This window comes from Schistocerca gregaria, chromosome 2 (assembly GCF_023897955.1).
Source record: "Schistocerca gregaria isolate iqSchGreg1 chromosome 2, iqSchGreg1.2, whole genome shotgun sequence".
NCBI classification, from domain to species: domain Eukaryota; kingdom Metazoa; phylum Arthropoda; class Insecta; order Orthoptera; family Acrididae; genus Schistocerca; species Schistocerca gregaria.
In genome coordinates this window covers 837885332-837907440 of record NC_064921.1, presented here as the reverse complement: position 1 = coordinate 837907440, position 22109 = coordinate 837885332, and the positions used below count along the sequence as shown (strand labels likewise).

The 22109-nt window shown below is 43.4% G+C and overlaps 1 protein-coding gene and 1 pseudogene across 1 annotated transcript in view; both read left to right on the top strand.

Moving 5' to 3' along the window:
• Positions 1 to 22109, top strand: part of LOC126335191 (uncharacterized) — a 185965-nt gene that overhangs the window by 73099 nt on the left and 90757 nt on the right. The gene's annotated exons all lie outside the window — the stretch shown is intronic.
• On the top strand, positions 4653 to 4770 carry LOC126337413 (5S ribosomal RNA; annotated as a pseudogene).

Below are 22109 nucleotides of genomic sequence, written 5' to 3'. Positions count from 1 at the left end.
AGTCGCTGTCTGCTCGGGAAAGTGTGTCGAAACCGAGTGCTGCCTGCGCGGGAAATTCAGTGTGAAATTACAACGAAGTTGCACTCTCGGCAGCATCTGACTTCTGGTAACAGAATCAAAAAGTGCTCATGCCAAGTTTCTTTCTCCGTGGCTACATGATACAAACTCAATGAAACGCTTGTGTAATAATGGTCTTTCATGTTGTACGTATGCTAAGATGAAAATCACGCACTGCTTATCATTTGTTTCTCAGCTTAACGATATAAAGTGTGTGAAGTGAAATTTTATTCAATGAGACTGACGGAGAACTTCAGATTCTAAAGGATCTAACATTTATATCGCTATCGAGTTTAATAATTCAATGGCCATTTGGCATTAATTTAAAATCGTTCTATAGTTAGTGACAGATTAGAACCGCATGAAAGATGAATTTCTGCATAGTTCTCCACTATCAGAGTCATCAGAACATACATTACAGGGTCATAACAAAGGTTGTGCCAACCACACATTCTACAGGTACAATTTCTATTAAAACTCTCTCAAGATCTTTCGATCATGCCTACAAATTGCCTGATGTAAGTGGCGGCATAGACCTTGGATAACTTAATTGGAACAACACTCTCGATAAAACCATGGAGGTAAGTTCACAGTCTTGTTAGTTACACAGCTGTAACCCATTAGAACCATCACATTCCATCCAACCTACACTGACCTAGAACGTAGACAATATAGCAGAACTGGTAAAAAGTTGCCAATAGTTTATTATGTAAGTCATCCACTTGGTAATGATGACTTCTTTCGGTCACAGATGCTGTTTGCTTTACCAATAGGGTAAACAACTCTCGCATGCCTTACAACATTGTCACTTCCTACCAAGCCAAACATTCAAGTTAGGGAATAGTTATAAACAAATTATAGTACCGAGCGAGGTGGCGGAGTGGTTAGGACTCTACACTCGCATTCGGGACGACGACGGCTCACACCCGCGTCCAGCCATCCTCATTTAGGTTTCCCGTGACTTCCCTAAATCACTTCAGGCAAATTCCCTTTGAAAGGGCACGGCCGAATCCCTTATTCCTTCCCCACCTCCTTCTAACCAGGTGGGACCGATGACTTTTGGTCCCCTTCTCCACATCAAGCAACCATCCAACAAACTAGAGTTTGGTGAAGAAAATAAGGTGAATGTGGTGCCCATTGTAATGTGTAAATGAAATCTCTCCTCTCGTCATCCAATGTAAGCCATCTCATCGTTCTGACAGTCAAAAAATACTTTCTGAGCAGACTTAGTCACTCAGTACGAGGTCATGGCATCCTATGAAGCCAAATATTTAATTTAGGGAATAAGATGAAACCATTTAGGGCAAATTCAGGTAAATAAGGTAGCTGGAGAACACAGTACAGTGTACGGAACGAGTAACAGTGCAACTTGGCATTTATTCGTTCTTACAGAGTATTGCCTAAACTGAAATTCACCATAAGTACCAGAAAAAAAGTCAGAGTGTCGGCTGAGGAATGCTCTTGAAATGTTACGTAACCCTGCTTTGCCCTCAACTAGTCCAGAAACGTCCGTTCTTGAGCCAGTGTTCTGCTATCGACCATATCCAATCCTAGACAAACGTTAACTAATTTCCGGCCGCGGTGACCGAGCGGTTCTAGGCGCTTCAGTCCGGAACCGCGCGACTGCTACCGTCGCAGATTCGAATCCTGCCTCGGGCATGGATGTGTGTGATGTCCTTAGGTTAGTTAGGTTTAAGTAGTTCTAAGTTCTAGGGGACTGATGACCTCAGATGTAAAGTTCCATAGTGCTCAGAGCCGTTTTTTTCGTTAACTGGTTGTGAACTTCAAAACAACACGAATGAGCATAACCAGAAGTTTCATAGAAACATGTGAGACACTTATCAAGTCTTGTTTCACCCATTGCTGGATGGTTTACCACTTATGGCTCAACTTAACGTCACGTGTCCATCTGATTTTGGTCCAGAACACATTGGGACACACCAGACGTCCAGAGTCGTCTTCTGGCATTAACATTCCCAGTTTTTTTATTGCCTCTGGGTTGGAAACAATTGAAATTAACGAACGTTAGGGTTTAACGTGCCAGCGACGAGCGCATTAGAGACGGAGAAAATTCTGGGATGGGTGAGTATGGGGTACGAAATCGATCGTACCCTTTGGAACGCCTAGCAACTTTCGTTCACTTTTTTAGCGAAACTGCAGAAAAGCTAAATGACCAGATGGGGATTTTCACTACCATCCTACCCGAATGAGAGCACGAATGATGACCGTTTCAAACAAAGAATTCTTACATGATGTCGGCGGTCATGCGACACCCCACCCCTTAAGGTATGGTATGTTTCTATTCATACACACAAATAACTTGTTTCGTTGTATCTCAGTGGCCGGATATAGTTACAATAGAATGAGCTGTGTTCAAATAGCCATTTTGAAGGATTTTTTTTTTAGGATCCCCGAACTGTCTCTAGGTTATTTGAGAAGAAATGCTAAAATTGTTCCTCCAAGAACGCCGCGGCAGTTGTGACTTCATTCGCTCTGCAGCTAAAGTTTTTTGTGACAGCGACGACATGTGGGAATCTGACCGACCTCTATATCCAATATACAGTACTGTAGCTTCTGCAGCGCCGCTAGGTTCAGAGTTATCTGGTTCGAAGCATGATGGCGAAACAAATTCTCATCGTCCCTATGTTCTCAGCAAGGGAGATGGTGTTCTAATGACCAGATTATAGCTCATTGTCCTGGAATAAATACCAAACATCCTCAATCTCATTGATTGTGAACCGTCCATCGAATGGAATTCTGTAGTATGTCTTATGTGGGTACCAGATTTAACTCTCTCTCACTCACTCTCTCTCTCTCTCTCTCTCTCTCTCTCTCTCTCTCTCTCACACACACACACACACACACACACACACATTTACGATTTCACTCTATTGTGCAATTAAGGAAGGTGGTAGAGTACAGACATTTAATACCAGTGCTGCATTAAATGTCAAGCCTCTCTGCAGTTTCTCTAGGCGTGTTGCCATGAAACAGTGATCCGTTCATCCGATAGGGACTCGGGAGGATTGGACTACGTGACGGCACTGGGTTCGACCTTTACCATCTGGTTCTTCTCCTTCTTCGTCTACAAGTCTTTTTTTCTTCCTGTCCTTGCGTACTTGCTATTAAATTGAGCTCAATACTGAGCTTTGCGATTCCCATTTTGTCCAGAAGCTTAAGTCGTTTCGGTGTTTTAATAGTTACTAACACTAATAGTAACTATTAAAACACTGAAACGACTTAAGCTTCTGGAAAATATGGGACTCGCAAAGCTCGGAATTGAGCCCAATTGAATAGAAAGTACTCAAGGACAATGAGACATTTAAAGTAGTAAGGGAGTTTTGCTATTTGGGTAGCAAAATAACTGATGATGGTCGAAGCAGAGAGGCTATAAAATGTAGACGCAATGGCAAGGAAATCGTTTCTGAAGAAGAGAAATTCGTTAACATCCAATATAGATTTATGTGTAAGGAAGTCGTTTCTGAAAGTATTTGTATGAACTGTAGCCATGTATGGAAGTGAAACATGGACGATAAATAGTTTGGACAAGAAGAGAATAGAAGCTTTCGAAATGTGGTGCTACAGAAGAATGCTGAAGATTTGATGGGTAGATCACATAACTAATGAGGAGGCACTGAACAGAATTGGGGAGAAGAGGGGATTGTGCCACAACTTGACTAGGGGAAGGGACATGTTCTGAGGCATCAAGGGATCACAATTTAGTATTTTAGGGAAGCGTGGAGGGTAAAAATCGTAGGAGACCAAGAGATGAATACACTAAGCAGATTCAGAAAGATGTAGGTTGCAGTAAGTACTGGGAGATGAAGAAGCTTGCACAGGATAGAGCAGCATGGAGAGCTGCATCAAACCAGTCTCACGACTGAAGACCACAACAACAACAACACTAATACCTCTATAGCATCTTTAATATACCCAGATGTCCATCATTAAACAAATAACAGCAACACCAATCCCTCATTTAGAACTTTTATCCGAGTCTATATGAAGCTGTTGAACGACTGGTTTTGATTCTCGGTGCAGCCCTGAAGATCTTTTTTGAAATCAGGATTACTCAGGTGTCGATATATTTGTCTCATTGCTTTCATAGTTGGTACTGGTAATAAGTAACTCCAATACCTTGAACATTACTATACTTGCTTAATGACTGAGGACTGTCTAGTCGGAGAGTTATCATCAGTCAATGATCGGTGCAAATATGTTGTTCATGCAGCTTTCCTGGTTTTCTGCAAATTATGTTATTTCTTATTGATATACCATAGTACTGCAGATTTTTATCTGATAAGCGGCCTCGAAGAATTTTTAGCTTCTGAAAAACTTCTTTCACATTCAGCTCCAGTTTTCTTGGATGGCTGCCGATTACATTTTTGAACATGACCGACACAAAGGTGGTTTATTTTCCTATTCACACTTCTGTTTTCTGAAATGAGAAGGTTTGAATATGAACACAAGCTAGATCCTGAGTGCACATATAATTCTGAAAAATAAGAAAAGAATACTTAAGAGGTTTTTTTTAGCAAACTCTACATCATTGAAGCAGACATTTCCAAATTATGCTACAGGTGTAAAAACTGAAGGGCAACAGCCTTGCCGCAATGGATACACCGATTCTCGTCAGATCACCGAAGTTAAGCGCTGTCGGGCGTGGCCGGCCCTTGGCTGGGTGACCATCTGGGACGCCATGCGCTGTTGCCATTTTTGGGGTGCACTCAGCCTCGTGGTGCCAATTGAGTAGGTACTCGAGCGAATAGTAGCGGCTCCGGTCACAGACAACCATCGTAACGACCGGGAGAGCGGTGTGCTGACCACACGCCAGGATGACACGGCGGTCGGATGGTCCCGATGGGCCACTTGTTGCCTGAAGAGGGAGAGCTTTAAAAATAGAAAACGTAGTTTGTTTATAATTTTGCGACGTTCAGTCTCCAGTGCTCTTTACAATTAGACAGCTTATCATTCCCTGTGGGAAGGGTGTCTGCTAACCTAACAGGGCCACACGACTTTACCTCTTTTTATCTCTGAACAGGTCGAAATAAAATAAATAAATAATCGATCATTTTCCTTTGATTGGCCCGGGACGCTTTGTTGACTACCCTGACCTAGCCAGCGATCAATCTTGGCACCATTAAAGAGGCGCAGCTGCAGCAACGAGGAGCGATTGAGATGTTAGCTTCAGGTTGCGCATATCGCGGCCTGTAAATTGAATGGCTGGTCCGCATGCAGCCGCTCTATTGTGCCGTAACAACCTGCTACAGTGGCGGCGGGCGGGCTAATGCGAGCCGCTTAAAGGTGCTGATGGAGGCGCGCCGTCCCTATTACAGAGAGCTCTGCTCGGGGATTGCATCGCATGGCCGCAGGCGACAGCTCCGTAGCCGCTTCAAGGACTGCCCCGGTGCCTCTGACAGCCAAACTCGACTCAGGTGCGTCATGCTAGGCAAGCGTGTTCGAAAAACAGCTGCAAGACGCGGCACGTCTTTCTGGGCTCTTAACATCAATGGATACGCTTTCCGAGGCTTGCGGAAGTTAGGTCTCAGTGAACTGATCCAGTCGGACAACCAGCATTTCAAAAAAATCGAACTATATGAAAAAAACCTAAATTATTTACGAACTACAGCGTGCATATACTTTATTCAACACATAAATGTCACTACGAATATTCGGGTTTAGATTATGACATGTACGATATCCCTGCTGTCATTGGAGATGATGGGGAGCAGACGAGAAGCGAAATTCTAAATGACCTGCTGAAGTGTCGGATCATCGATGCTGTCGATGACCTCCTGACATTGTTTTCGTCTGAGCATTGGTTTTTCGCGTTATAGCTATACACCTTGTCTTTAATATATTCCCACATCGAGGCCCATGCCAGTAGCCTCTGGTGCCCCAGAGGCAGAATGCGTTCCCCAAATTGCTCCTCCAGGGCGTCAAACACTCTGCTGCTTCAATGGGGCCGAGCTCCGTATTGCACAAACCATATCTTGTCGAAATCAGGGTAACTTTGGATAGTGGGGATGAAATCATCTAAAACCTTCGCGTACCGTTCCGCAATCACCGCACCGTTAAGAAATGTCGCATAGACTATTCCGTGACAGGACATTGCACACCACACAGTCACCCGTTGAGAGTGAAGAGACTTCTCCATCGCGAGATGCGAGTTCTCAGTCCCCCGAATGCACCAGTTTTGCTTATTGACGAACCCATCCAAATGAATGTGGAATTCGTCGCTAAACCAAGCCATACTAATTCCCATCATGCCCCGCTGCCAACCGAGCAGTTTGATCGTCCTAAACGCATAACGTTCAGAAGTTATGACGACTTCATTTCATATAGTTCAATAATTATCATCCTGAGTGCATTAAGTAGCAATCTTATCAACTGCCCTCAACATGGTTGGGTGACCGTCCGGTCTGCCGAGCGCTGATGGCAAACGGTGTGCACTCCCGTGACACAAATTGCATAACTACTTGTTTGAGAAGCAGCGACACCAGTCTCGTAAATTGACAGCGGCGGGGAGAGCGGTGTGCTCATCACATGCTCCTTCATATCCGCATCCTGTGACGCCTGTAGTCTGTGGATGACGTGGTGGTCGGGCAGTACCGCTGGGCCTTTCTAGGCCTGTTCTGACTGAGTTTAGTATATGTTCTAGTAGTAACAGTAGTAGTATTACTCCTTCTGTAACTGTATCGGTTTACGAGTAAAATCTCCTCGGTTTTTAAGCCGCTTCATTTCGAATAAAACGTTGGTAGTATCTAGATAGCTCAAAAAATTCGCACAGTTTTGGAACGTTGCACTGACGTGGAGAATACAGCAAGTGCCGTATTCCGATTTCCCAGAAACTTCGCGAGGTGGAAGAGGCGCCAAAATAAGCGGTCTCGTCTTATCCATAGACTACTTTACTGTAGATGTCTCTCAGCGGACGATAAGTTGAGCGCAGTGGCTAGCGTCCCCACCTCTCACTTTTGCGTCCCGTGTTCGAGCCCGATTATTGTTTTCATTTATTTTATTTTATTTTATTTTATTTTTTCATTTGCCTACCCATGTCCGTTGAATTTACGGGATACAAGGCTTTATATCAACTGTAAAATTACAACTGGGTTTCACAATAAATGGCTTTCGTTTATTGTGTAATATATGTCTGAACGGTATTTTCACGGGTTACAATCATTTTAAATTCTCACACTCTCATTTCATTTTTATATAAATTCTAAATTCTTATATTTTATTTTTGTCTTAATTCTTCAGGAAGATCTGGTGAAATCCCTTGGATGATACCAATCGTAGAAAGGTTTGAACCATAGAAATTCCTAACAACACGAAAATCGCACAAAAACAGTTTTGCCACAGCGACATTTTTTCGTATGAGTCTCACTCGAGAAAGAACCGTCGTCAACATTGTTAAAGATTTCAAGCGTTGGCCATAATTTCGCACCAAACCACGCATAACGGATTACCTTTCCGAAAACTGGCGCCTGCAACTGATTACGAATCGAGATACACTACAGGAATTTCATCGAAAACAGTTTCAAATAATTTTTCCATTCATTTATCGTATTTATTTCATTCATTCACCAAACACACAATTAGTAGTTGAATGCGGACAACATCACTTCAGCAAACACTCGAAAAAATTCGTGTAGTAATCTTCTACTGACATGAAGACGAAATTAAAATAAAAGTAATAATCGTGTTTCGAACACGAGACGCAAAAGTGGGGAGCCGTGACGCTAGCCACTTTCTGTCGCAGATTTTGTTGCTGCATAGACTCACTAAATAGGCACTAAATAGACCCGAAAACTTCGGAAACCATCAAATATTTACGATTAAGCCGTGACACGTGATGTTATTCTGACCTCTTCTTCACTGAAAGAAGTTTCTGGGAAACAAGGATATGGCACTTGCCATGTTCTCCTCATGAGCACAAGTGACATATTAAACAAGGGGAGACTGATGACTCGCGCACAGTCGAGCATTGCCTGAAAAATGGGTACAAAAAATTTGAAAATACGAGAGTCTAGGCTCATTGGTATTCCGTTATAAAGGAAGTGGCCGAGATTGAAATAAATATCAACAGTTAACAGTGAAAAGTGGTACACACTTAGTAGGAATTGGGGGCGGACTTTCGACAACGAAAGAAAGCAAAGACAGATGCTTGGCCCTTGTAGGGAGACACCAGCCCCTCTGTCATTTGACGTAACAGGTCCCACTGTGGTCTGGAGTTGCTGCGAACTGTGCAACTCGCCTTCGGTGCATGGGTCATTCCAGCCCCCTATAATAGGTTCCAGGTGCTGCAGGCACATAAGTTGAAAATCGTGCAAGCCCTGACATTTGCTTTTTTTTTCCTAACGACTATGGCGAAGATAGCCACCGAAAGCTCGTGTGTTTCATTCGAAACGACGCCACTTGAAAACCAAGAAGATTTTATTCAGGCATGCTACCTCGAACGAATTCGATGCCACAAGTATCGGTTTATCCTTTTTTCACTTTTTATTTCCTTACTAACGTTTTTCCAATACTTATACTTAATTCGGTGGCAAAATTGAACTGAAAACACACTTATAAGCATTTAAATATACATCATAATCTATAGAAGTTTACAAAATATCATATTTTCTGCTAAATAAAACTGTAATATTATGTGACGTTAATTAGTTTACTGTTGGATCCTAAATATGTTTCCTCGAACTCACAGGTAACTACAACGTGCTATGGCAGTTATTAACTTGATTGATAACTTTTGTGCTTCAGGAAAACCACTAGCCAGGTAGTTTCGCCTGTGAATTTACTACTAAATAAATATTTTTCTTTCTTTCCTACATAATAGAAGGGCACTTTAAACTATTATGTTGGTTCTTGTTACTCTCAAATGACTCTGTTTATTTTGTTGACTTTTGTTGGAAACGTTTTTCGATGGTTAAAGCCATACGCAGAGAAGTCTCCCCTGCCTCCTGACGTATGAAGAAGTCGAGTGATGCTGCAGTTTCTGCCTACGATGGATCTGTTAAGATGGCGTGGTGCCTTTCTTGAGTTTATGAAAATACTTACAGGAACACTGAAATGACTATTAACGCTGTTCTCAGAATGACTCAAATAACTTCTCTCAAAAACGAGAAATTATGTAATGTCCCATTATCAATTGATTCTAAAAGGAGAATCCACAAGATTTGCGCAAGGATCCTTACTAACACTATACTTTATACGTGACTACTCTGCGGTATAGGATGTGTTGATTGTACGTGATTAGTTAAAACAATGTGCAGAACTAAGATCCGTACAAAAATACTAACTGCTTTTCCGTAGTGCCGAAAGATTTAAAATAGGTTGTTACATAGGTAGGAAGATTGCCGTGGTCGGAACAAAATCGTCCAACGTAGAGGTAATTTCGGGAGTACCTTGAGTTAGCGTTATAGTGCCTACTAGTTGCAGTTTGCAGTTTACATTCTAAGAAAAAATTTTAAAAAAGAAGGTATTATCCGAGTGGGACGGAAAACGTTGGATGTGATGTGCATGTACAGACGAAAAAATAAGTATAATTTCAGAAAAATTGGATGATTAATTCAAGAGAAAGAGCTTCACAAATAAACCAGGTCAATAACGACTTGGCCCACCTGTGGCCCTTATGTGAGCACTTATTCAGCTTGGCAATAATTGAAAGAGTTGTTGAATGTCCTCCTGTGGGGAGGGGGAATCGTGCCAATCTCTGTCCAATTATCGCGTTAAATCGTCAAAATACCGAGCTGGTTGGATGTCTCTACTCACAATGCTTCAAACGTACTCAATTGGGAAGAGATCCGGGGACCTTTCTGAGCAAATTAGATTTGGTAAACACAAACACAAGCAGTAAAAACTCTCACCGTGTGAGGGCGGGAGTTAACTTGCCGAAATGTAATACCAGGGATGTTTGCAATGAAGGGTAACAAAACGGGGCGTAGAATATCTTCGTCGTACGGCCGTGCTGTAAAGGTGTCGTGAATGACAGCAAATGGGTCCTCCTATGTAATGAAGTGGCACCCCAGACCGTCACTCGTGGGTGGCGACAGTCAGGTTTGCATCCACCACTGTCCTCCAAACACATCTTCGCTGGTCGTCGGGGCTCAGTTCGAAGCGGGACTCATCACTGAAAACAATTATACTGCAGTCATTGAGATTTCAGGTCGAGGACGTGTCTGGGGATGCCACGGACAGCGGTAGGATACCAAACTGACTGCCGCATGCCATACGGCCCGACAACCAAGAGTGATGGTCCGGGGTGACACTTCTTTACGTAGCAGGACCGCGTTGGTTGTCATTCACCGCATTCTTACAGCCCAGCGGTACCTCGACGATATTCTACTTCCCGTTTTGTTGCCTTACATGGCAAGCCATCCTAGGCTTACATTTCGGCAAGATAGTGCCCATCCTACATGGTGACAGTTTCGGCTGCTTGTCTTCGCGCTTGCCAAACCCTACCTTGGCCTTCGAGGTCGCCGGATCTCTCCCAAATTGAGAATTTTTGGGGGCATCAGATCATCTCGGGATTCTGACGATCTAACACACCTGGAAAGCAAAATCACAATGGATGGTAGAAGCCGGAAAGAAATTGTGAGCAGAATACAAAAGGACAAAATTGCATTTAATCAGAGAAGGAACTTACTCACCAGCAACATCAGTCTGAAAATAAGAAACCGTATCATGAAAGGTTTCGTTTGGAGTGTGCCCCTATAAAGATGTGAAACTTGGACGATTGGAAGTGAGAAGACGGCTAGAGGCCCTGAAGATGTGGTGCTATAGAAGGATGATAACAAATGAAGAGGTGCTTAGAAGAGCACAGGAAACCAGTTCTATGTGGAGGCACATCCAGACAAGAAAAGACAAACTTGTAGGGCACAATCTACGACACAACAACATCATTGGAACAATAGCACAAGGAGCTATTGACGGAAGTAATTGGCGGGGGCGACCAAGGATATCATACATGCAACAGATCATTAATGACGTTGGATGTAGTAACACGTACGTGGAAATGAAGAGGAAGACAGACAGAAGAGAGGAATGCCGCTCTGCTGCAAACCAACCTCAGGATTGACCACGAAACAAGAACACACCAACTGGGTGGAATTTGACACAATATCCCTCAGGAAGACGTCCAACAACTCTTGCAATCAATGCCAAGCCGAATAACTGCTTGCTTAAGGGCCAGAGCTTTACCAACGATTTATTGCCTTCTTCAGTTTGTGGAGCGCTTTCTCGTGAATAAATCGTCCAATTTGTTTGCAACTGTGATCATTTGTTTGTCTGTACATGTGAATCGTATCTAACGATTTTCGTTCCATTGGGATAACTCCTTTGTGGTGTTTCTTTTTTTCTTTTATTTTTGTGTTAGAGTGTCATATGAAATCGAATGTCATACAGAAGCGAACAGAACTAAATATGCAACGAAATTCTAAAATAATGCTCTAAATTGCACGAAAATCTCGTTGGAAAACGATAAAAACCCGTTTTCAGCGCATAACCTGCTTGTATTCATCAACAGCTTATGTCGTTGTAATAGCGATCATACTGTTAACATGAAGCTCGGACCACTAAACAGCATATACAGTGTGTCCGAGGAGTCAGAGATATGACAGGAACGATTGTTCGAAATAAATAACTCTCGTAAACATGAAGCTATGAGCATTTCTTTGTTCTCGTTATTGTGAAACATATCTCTAGTGAGCAAACACTGATAGCTGTTAAAGTACGCATTACGGAGACAATGTTTATTAGCCAATTTTTTCTTGGTTTGGTCCATACGGCCTCCTCCGACATTGTGGAAATCAAAGAGCTTGCAATAGAAGAGACATGTTTCACAGTTTTGAAGCTCAAGAAGTGCTCATAACTTTAAAGGTATACATTTTAGAGCTAGACTTTTTACTTTCAAATGATGATATCTGTGAATATGGGGCATTCCTTGGGACACCCTGCGTAAGCGTACTTGCTCCTGTCCATCGTTCACGGAAGGCAAGAGTACATTGTGCAAAAAAATTAATGAGTCACTTTTCTGATACGTTATTTTCCCTCACTGCAGCACGGAAGTTTTTTAATCTGGCTCAAGGGCGCCTAAAACCCTCCGCTGCAATGGTGCAAAACCTGAAGCGTTTTCTTTTGCGCGTGTGTCGACAATTTGCCATTTGAAGTGTCGCCGAGTCCGACGCTGAAGTCACAGGGTTTTACACGATAACGTAAAGGGGGGAGGGGGGGGGGGGAAGTTGGCTCCTCTGAGTCAAATTTCGCATTTCTGCGTCGCAGTTGGGCAAAATGTCGAAGTTTCAAAAAGGTGACCCTTTAATTCTTTTGCTCACTCTTTGTGGAACAATTACGAGGCTCCTTACAGAGACTTCCGTAGCGCTGGTGTGATGCAGGAGCGGTTTTAAAAAATGTAAATACAGACTAAAGTTTAAATTTGAAATGAAAATTCTGGTGTTAATAAGAACATGACGCTAAAAATTTTCCTGTGTAACGGGTGTACTTGGAACAAATTTTGTTTACACTTAACGAAGGCTACGAAAACATCTTTTGGCACGAATGTTTCCTCACTTCACTCCCTAGCGGATGGCTAATGGGGCATGTTGGTAAACACGCCGTAGGTAATGTCGGCCTTCACGGGCTGTATCGTAAGTACATTACGCAAGCCAAGGAAGAAGTCGTGAGCGTGGCAGATTTTTAATGGGTGACTTCCGATAATAACTACACGTCCTTCGCCGGGAAGATGTGCTACAGTCTTTGCGGGATTTAACGCCTGTTGAGAAGCCTGCCCTCGACATTCTAGAGCGCTGACCTGCATCTTAAACAACTTCTCGATATAGCCTATCTCCGAAAAGTAGGTCACGGCTAAGTAAAAGTTATAAAAACCTAAACTGAGTTCTAAACCTTAGAAGTAGACATAATTATAGCCTTTCCTCTAAAGCATCTCCTTATGTCTGGCTGTATCTTTTACTTCGAAACCATTACAGTTCTTATGCACTACAAAAAATTGAGTAAAGTACCACTTTTCTGTAAATTGGAGGCACTTAAAGTGATGAAGACCCTCCATTTCCGATATTGACCGCGATACTTAATTTTCATGGCTATTTATACCATTTAAAGGTCGTCACCGGCAGAATTAACAGAATGAGGCTACAAGAGAATTCCTCCTTTCTTCATGCAGAGTTTATCGGTCATTAACAGAGACGTCATCAGCAATACTACAATGTATTCTCACCCAATGGACGGAATACTAAATTTCCACTGTGGCCAGTGCTCCGACACTCCTTAATTATCAATCGCATGTCACGGATGAAGAGAAAGGGTAAATCAGATGCAGACACATTTCGATGCAGCAGCTTTATCTTGATACTAACTTAACTAGCGAAGTATGAGGGATATAGATTTAAACATCCCGTCATCGTCGATATCATGAGTGACATTAGCACTGGAGGAGAGAACGCGGAAAGTAAATGGCTGGGATCGTGTAGGTAAACGACAGAAAACGAACATTTCGGTACCCGAATCAGTACTCGAATTTCGCTCAGGCTGGATTCTTTTACAACTAATGCCGAGATGCTTCTCTCCCTGCTCTAATGATCTCAAACCTATCCCATGGTGAACACTGTTTCTTAAGGAAATGATGAATGAAGTTAAATTCTCTGAATATTTTGGCTTATTCGACGATGAAAAAAATAGAATGAAAGTTCATTCACTGAAAATTCAATGGGAAAAGCATCGTGTGGGTGAGGTTTTATTTCAGTTTAAATGCCCTCTGATTCACTGCAGAACGTTTGATGTTCGAGAAACGGTAATGAATAAAAGTTTGTTCTTATTTTGCTTTTAGTTCACGTAAATGGTAGAAAAATGTTGCACAACTCATATATTATCTCATGAGATGTAATGCCCATTAATTTTAGAACATTTGTGATACAAAGATATAGTTCATACTGCTTCACTTTTTGTGAAAGAGTTTGAAACATTCCTTTCCGCGTGCAGAGCAGAGGTATTGGTTGCATTTCATGCACTTTGTTTTAATTCTTCTATTGCAGTGCTCATAACGACATGTTCGTGTGACAATATATCACTTCAGGCCAGTGGTCAAACTCATCATGCCGCTTTCCCAGACCTGATTTCTGATTTGGTGTACGTACTTTTGCCTCATATTCTAATAGTGCCTCACGCTCTTCTGCTCTCCTGTCCCTGCCAGCGACACACTAATTTTAAGAAGAACCATAAATGCTTTTTTCGACAGTTTAGATTACGCAATAGTGCTCTCTGTACAGAAACCAGCATCAAACACTGGCAAAACGGCACTGAAGTTAGAATCCGCATAGAACGAATCTAATCATTTCTTGGACCTAACTCGAACAATCGTGTTAGTGGAAATTTAAAGGAAATTACTATATATAAGACAGAGATTACTAATAATTATCGATAGTACAACATTATATACTCTTTGCCTACTAGCCATACCTAGCAGACCGCCGAAATAATGAATTTAATGTAGTTACAAGCTACTAACCTGACGACAGCATTGTGCTTTCTTCTCAACGAACGCAGTTCATGTGTCGCCATTCATTTTCACCGAGTGACAGAGTATTAAAGTGAAATGTGTGAGGCAGAATGTGGACAATCGCGGCAGATGGGTTGGAAGCAAAACAAGAATCTCAGTCCGGCAGAAAAAAAATAAAAACCGAACACGCACTATCGTGTGGTTTTGGGCGAAAGGGGCTACGTCTATTAACCTTTTTTCCTTCTTTTTAAACAAATTTCTTAACCACAGTACCACAGTATTAAGTAATCGCTCAAAACGGTTAAAACCGAGAACCGAGGACGGAAAGGCTTCCGTTTTATCACATCCCTCCGTCTCTCTGTGTCCACCCATTCCTCCCTCTGTCTGTAAACCTCATCCTCCCTCCTCTGAATGTCTCCTCCTCCCGACTCTCTTTTCATCTCCTCATCCACCTCTCTCTGTCCGTTTCTTCGAGCCCATATCTTCCTCTTTCCATCTCTGCCTCTCCCTCTCCCTCTCCCTCTCCCCCCCCCCTTCCTTTTCACTTACGCAATAGCCCTCTACACCTTTCAACTGCCTCATGCACCCCCCCCTCATCCTCTCTCTCTGTCCAATTCCTCCTCCCCATCACTCTGTTCATTTCCACCTCAAACCATCTCAGTCTGTCGCAAGCCATGCTCATCGATACACGTAGCCTCTGTAATACAGTTCAATAAAGTAGGCTGATACTACTCCTGCAACACACCTGTGATGTGAGGCAGACTACATATCAGAGGTTTGACAACCAGTGTACCTATGAGTTACATGCCACTATGCCAAGCAGGTCGATACAACAGGCTCATATCATTCAAACATAACACACCTGTCACGTTGGACAGCTGCATAGTGTGCCCGGAAAACCGTTTCCTTTTCTGAAATGTAGGTTGCCCTGCAAAGCAGATTGATTTGGCACGCTGATTATTCTTCCCACATACCATTCCTGTCATGCAGGTAGCTCGAAGGTGTAGCTGTTGTTGTTATTGTTGTTGTTGTTGTTGTGGTCTTCAGTCCTGAGACCGGTTTGATGCAGCTCTCCATGCTACTCTATCCTGTGCAAGCTTCTTCATCTCCCAGTACCTACTGCAACCTACATCCTTCTGAATCTGCTGAGTGTATTCATCTCTTGGTCTCCCTCTACGATTTCTACCCTCCACGCTTCCCTCCGATACTAAATTGGTGATCCCTTGCTGCCTCAGAACACGTCCTACTAACCTTCTTCTGGTCAAGTTGTGCCACAAACTTCTCTTCTCCCCAATCCTATTCAATACTTCCTCATTAGTTATGTGATCTACCCATCTAATCTTCAGCATTATTCAGTAGCACCACATTTCGAAAGCTTCTATTCTCTTGTTGTCTAAACTATTTATCGTCCATGTTTCACTTCCATACATGGCTACACTCCATACAAATACTTTCAGAAATGACTTCCTGACACTTAAATTTATACTCGATGTTAACAAATTTCTCTTCTTCAGAAACGCTTTCCTTGCTATTGCCAGTCTACATTTTATATCCTCTCTACTTCGACCATCATCAGTTATTTTTCTCCCCAAATAGCAAAATTCCTTTACTACTTTAAGTGTCTCATTAACTAATCTAATTCCCTCAGCGTCACCCAACTTAATTCGACTACATTCCATTATCCTCGTTTTGCTTTTGCTGATGTTCAACTTATATCCTCCTTTCAGGACAGTGTCCATTCCGTTCAACTGCTCTTCCAAGTCCTTTGCTGTCTCTGACAGAATTACAATGTCATCGTCGAACCTCAATGTTTTTATTTCTTCTCCATGGATTTTAGTACCTGCTCCGAATTTTTCTCTTGTTTCCTTCACTGCTTGCTTAATATACAGATTGAATAACATCGGGGAGAGGCTGCAACCCTGTCTCACTCCCTTCCCAACCACTGTTTCCCTTTCGTGTCCCTTGACTCTTACAACTGCCATCTGGTTTCTGTACAAATTGTAAATAGCCTTTCGCTCCCTGTATTTTACCCCTGCCACCTTTAGAATTTGAAAGAGAGTACTCCAGTCAACATTGTCAAAAGCTAAGGTGTAGCTAAGTGTTGAAAATAGAAGTTTTGATTTTCACCCTGGCTTCCATTTTGCGCCCGATCGTTCCTTACTTTCCGAACAGACGTCGCACACACAACAAAAAAAGTTTTGCATCACCTCGGTTCCGAGAATTCCAGAAGCTGTAAAGAAAATCGCAATAGAGATCAACGTAAACATCATTTCCGCCCTTTTTATTGTTCATGAAAACCACACATTGCATCTTGTACCACCATACAGCGAGACCTTCAGAGGTTGTGGTCCAGATTGATGTACACACCGGTACCTCTAATATCCAGTAGCACGTCCTCTTGCATTGAGGCATGCCCCTGTTCGTCGTGGCATACTATCCACAAGTTCGTCAAGGCACTGTTGGTCCAGATTGTCCCATTCCCCAACGCTGATTCGCCGTAGATCCCTCATGGTGGTTGTTGGATCACGTCGTCCATAAACACCCCTTTTCAATCCATCCCAGGCAAGTTGGATAGAGTTCTTGTCTGGAAAACATGCTCTACTCGAGCGATGTCGTTATCCTAAAGGAAGTCATTCACAAGATGTGCACGATGGGGGCGTGAATTGTGGTCCATGGAGACGAATACCTGGCCAATATGCTGCAGATATGGTTGCACTATCGGTCGGAGGATAGCATTCACGTATCGTACAGTCGTTACGGCGCCTTCCATGACCACCAGTGGCGTACGTCCGCCTCACATAATGCCAACCCCAAAACAGCAGTGAATCTCCACCTTGCTGCACTCGCTGGACAGTGTGTCTAAGGCGTTCAGCCTGACCGGGTGGCCTCCTAACACGTCTCCGACGATTGTCTGGTTGAAGCTGTATGCCACACTCATCGATGAAGGAAACGTAATGCCAATCACGAGCGGTCCATTCGTCATGTTGTTGGGCCCATCTGTACGTTGCATGGTGTGGTTGCAAAGATGGACCTCGCCATGGCCGCCGGGAGGGAAGTTGCACATCATGCGGCCCATTGCGCACAGTGTGAGTCGTGACACGACGTCCTGTGGCCGCACGAAAAGTATTATTCAACATGGTGGTGTTGCTTTCAGGGTTCGACCGAGCCATAATCCGTATGTAGCGGTCATCCACTGGAGTAGTAGCCCTTGGTCGGCCTAAACGAGGCATGTCCGCAGCTCGTGGCCTCGCGGTCGCGTTCTCGCTTCCCGAGCACGGGTTCCCGGTTTCGATTCTCGGCGGGATCATGGATTTTTACCTGCTTCGTGATGACTGGTTGTTTGTGTTGTCCTCATCATTTCATCATCGTTCATGCAAGCGGCGAGACTTAACTCAGGAAATGTTGGAAATTTTTACGGGCTCTGATAACCGCGCAGTTGAGCGCCCCACAATCCAAACATCATCATTATCACAAACGAGACATGTCATCGACAGTTCCCGTTTGTCTGTATCTCCTCCATGTCCGAACAACATCGCTTTGGTTCACTTTGAGACGCCTGGACGCTTCGCTTGTTGAGAGCCCTTCCTGGCACAACGAAACAACGCGGACACGATAGAACCGCGGTATTGACCGTCTAGACATGGTTGAACTAAAGACAACACGAGCCATGTATAACCTTCCTGCAGGCCGGCGTGGCCGTGCGGTTCTAGGCGCTTCAGTCTGGAACCACGTGGCCGCTACAGTCGCAGGTTCGAATCCTGCCTCGAGCATGGATTTGTGTAATGTCCTTAGGTTACTTAGGTTTAAGTAGTTCTAAGTTCTAGGGAACTGATGACCGCAGATGTTAAGTCTCATAGTGCTCAGAGCCATTTGAACCATTACCTTCCTGGTGGAATGACTAGAACTGTTCGTCAGTCGGATCCCCTCCGTCTAATAGGCGCTGCTCATGCATGATTGTTTACATCTCTGGACGCCTATAGTGACATCTATGAACAGTCGAAGGGACTGTGTCTATGCACAGTATCCACAGTTAACGTTTGTCTTCAGGAGTTCTGGGAATCGAGGTGATGCTAAACCTTTCTTGATTTGTGTATTTTAGTTTTTGTCCAGTGTTTACAAACATGGTGGAACTATGTTTTCAACCACTGACTTTACTGTTATCATTGGCGACGCGGGAGGACATGAGCCCTTGGAGACAGTGGCATCGCCACCGAGTCGGTAGCATGTGTCGGGAAGGGAACCGCGGTTTTCCCGGCGGAAGCTAGCAGAGCGTGTCGGCGCGCGCGTCGCCGGCCAGCCCCGTGTCGTCAGGCGTGGGACGTGGGCTGGTTGTGGCCACTGTGGTTGCGGTTGCCAAGCTGCAGCATCGCGCCGCATGCTGAGCGCGACCGCCGGTGCCCTCTCGTCGCCCGGAGACGACGGCGGTGCCAGGCGCTGCCCCGTCACTCTCACGTGTGTCCTCTGGAGCCGCCAACAGCAGCGGAGGCGTCCTACGCGGATGGCGCTGGCACCGCACACTGCTGTCGTCTGGTGCGAAACGGTACGACAGAGCGTGGACTCTGACCACTTTTGATCTTCATCCACAGACACCATACGCTGACATGCCGAAAGTCATCGATATACAGATGGCGGTGGTAGAACGTACAGAAAGTATAAAAGGGCAGTGCATTGGCGCAGTTGTCATTTGCACTCAGGTGACTCACGTGGATAGGTTTCCGACGTGATTATGACTGCACAACGGGTATCAACAGACTTTGAATGAGTAATAGTGATTGTAGCTAGACGCATAGGACATTCAGTTTCGGAAATCGTTAGGGAATTCAAGATTCCGAGATGCCAGTCAGTGCCAAGAAGGTGCCGAGAATACGAAATTCAGATCTTACCATGGACGCAGTGACTGACTGCCTTCACTTACCGACAGAGAGCAGCACCGTTTGCGTAGAGTTGTCAGTGCTAAGAGACAAGCCATACCGCGTGAAATAACCTCACAAATAAAGTGGGACGTACGACGAACGTACCCTTAACGACAGTGCGGCGAAATTTGGCGTAAAAGAGCAGAGACTACCGACCATATCGGTTGGATCCTAGACGACAGGATAACCGTGGACTAGTCAGATGAGGGCTTATAGTAGGGTACGAGTGCGGCGCAAACGACACGTAGCCATGGACCCAACAAGGCACTGTGCAAGATGGTCGTGGCTCCATGATTGTGTGGGCTGTCTTTACCTGTACGGACTGGGACCCCTGGTCCAACTGAACCGATCATTGACTGGAAATGGCTATGTTCGGCTATTTGGAGATAAGTTTCTGCCATTCATGTAATTCATGTTTTATGGATGACGGTGAGCCATGTCTCGCGCCACAGTTGTTCGCGACTGGTTTGAAGAACGTTCTAGACAATTCGAGCTCATGATTTGGCCCCCTACTTCGCCCAACATGAATTCCATCGGATATTTATGGGGCATTATCGAGAGGCCAGTTGGTGCAAAAATCCTGTGGCAGCAACACTTTCGTAATAATGGACGACTGTAAAGACACCATGGCTCAATATTTGTGGAGGGTACTTCCAGTATTTTGTTGAGTCTATGCCACGTCCAGATGCTGCAATATCCCGTACAAAAGGAGGTATTACAATGTATGTTAAGACCTTTTGTCAGCGCAATGTATCTGGTCAAAGTGTTGAGACACTCATTACTAATCCATACAGTGGGAATATCTATGGAGTGAACATGCACGTTAACAGAACGAAATTTCTGTTGCCATCTAACGCCAAGAGTTATGCGACTTAAGATTTATCCGTAAGCGCCCTGCAGATATCTGATGTCTTTACACCTCTAATACAAGCAGATATCACTCCACAGTATCTAGGATTTTGTAAATGGGTTTCATGGGCGTCTTAATAAATGGCACTTGATGTCTGTAAGGACCTTGTCTTAAAGCTTTTAAGGAACAGAAGCCAGGGAATTACACTTGCTTGTGACAGACGTCACAGCTCAGGTGACGCCAATTATATTACGAATGGCGTTCAATAAGTAATGCACAATTATTTTATCGGACAGTTTCGGTTGAAAAAGAAATGAGGAATTCGTTGTGCGACATCTTCCAATATTCTCGCTTCAACTCGTATACATCATCAAGTTCCGATCACAGATATACATAAGCTGTTGCAGAATGTCTACGGATACCTAGTAGTGAACAGAAGCACGGCGAGTCGTTGGGCGAGGTGACTGTCAACATCGGAACAATGTCGGCTAAACCTCCCGCGTACCGGCAAGCCGCATACAGCTGTGACTCCTGCTTGACCGACATAGAATTTTGAGCAGTCGTTACACGAAATTCTGTATATGCCTGGGTTGCAAAAATCGGGATTTCGGTTCCTCGAGATCGAAATTTTCGTTTTTATTTTGTTATTTGATCCGAAAGCTAATCAATCTACCACTAGAACCCCAATATAAAATAAGCTTACAATACTGCGATATGTAGCCCAACAAAATAATTTCATCCAGAATATAGTTGATAAATTGTACGAAAAACACTCGAAAGCTAAAACCGAAACCATTCACAATGACATGAAATTAATAAGAGAAAATAAAACTAAACGAAAAGCAAAAATTAGGTACCGACGATAGAGTTGGGAAAAATATCGAATAAAATAAACCAAATCTCAAACAAAACAGTTTTTGCAAACGCAGGCACATATAAAATTTCGTGTAACAACTGCGCAAAATTCTATATCGGTCAAACAAGAATAAATTTTAACATTAGACTCAAGGGACACACAATAAATTGCGACAGCAGGCAATCAAGTTTTTACCAGCATCTCGAAAACCAAAACCACAAAGCAGAACATACCGCAAATATGCTACAGGTTCTACACAGAATACCATCGGAATGTATCATAGACATCTTGGAACAATTATAAATATGGTCACACAAAAATTATCCAAACGATATCGTAAATGGGCAAACCGATCTCAAACACAATATTTATCTACAACATTTTATTGGCATTTTGAGAAACGAAAACGGATAAAGATCACAGAAAAACTAAAAAAGCCATAGATGCAAATGATAAAAAAGTTATAATACCAATGAAATGTAGCTAACATCACTGACAATAAAGACTGGACTGTAAACATAAACCATCAATGATAATAAACTGTGATTCCAGCTGTCAAAGGTATTTCGCAAAAATATTCTATACCAACAAGATTTACACGAAAATAGTGACCTAAATACAAATAGACAGTCTACAGTTTACTCACTGATGCAAAATGAACTCTATTCCAACTACATGTAAGTATGTATGCAAACTGACGTTTCTGTACGACTTCTAGAAACGTGAAGTAGACACACCAAATATAACGTCTACAGGTTCGCTTGAGAATGGTTCTATAGCTGAAAAAAAACATGTAGTAAACAATAAGGCATACTAATTAAACCATTAGCAACTTACCCGGAATTATTACTTACAAAATGTCGCATCACGACCTAATCAGTTCTGCAGGCCCGTCTGTAAAGACGACACTGATTTTCTACGTAA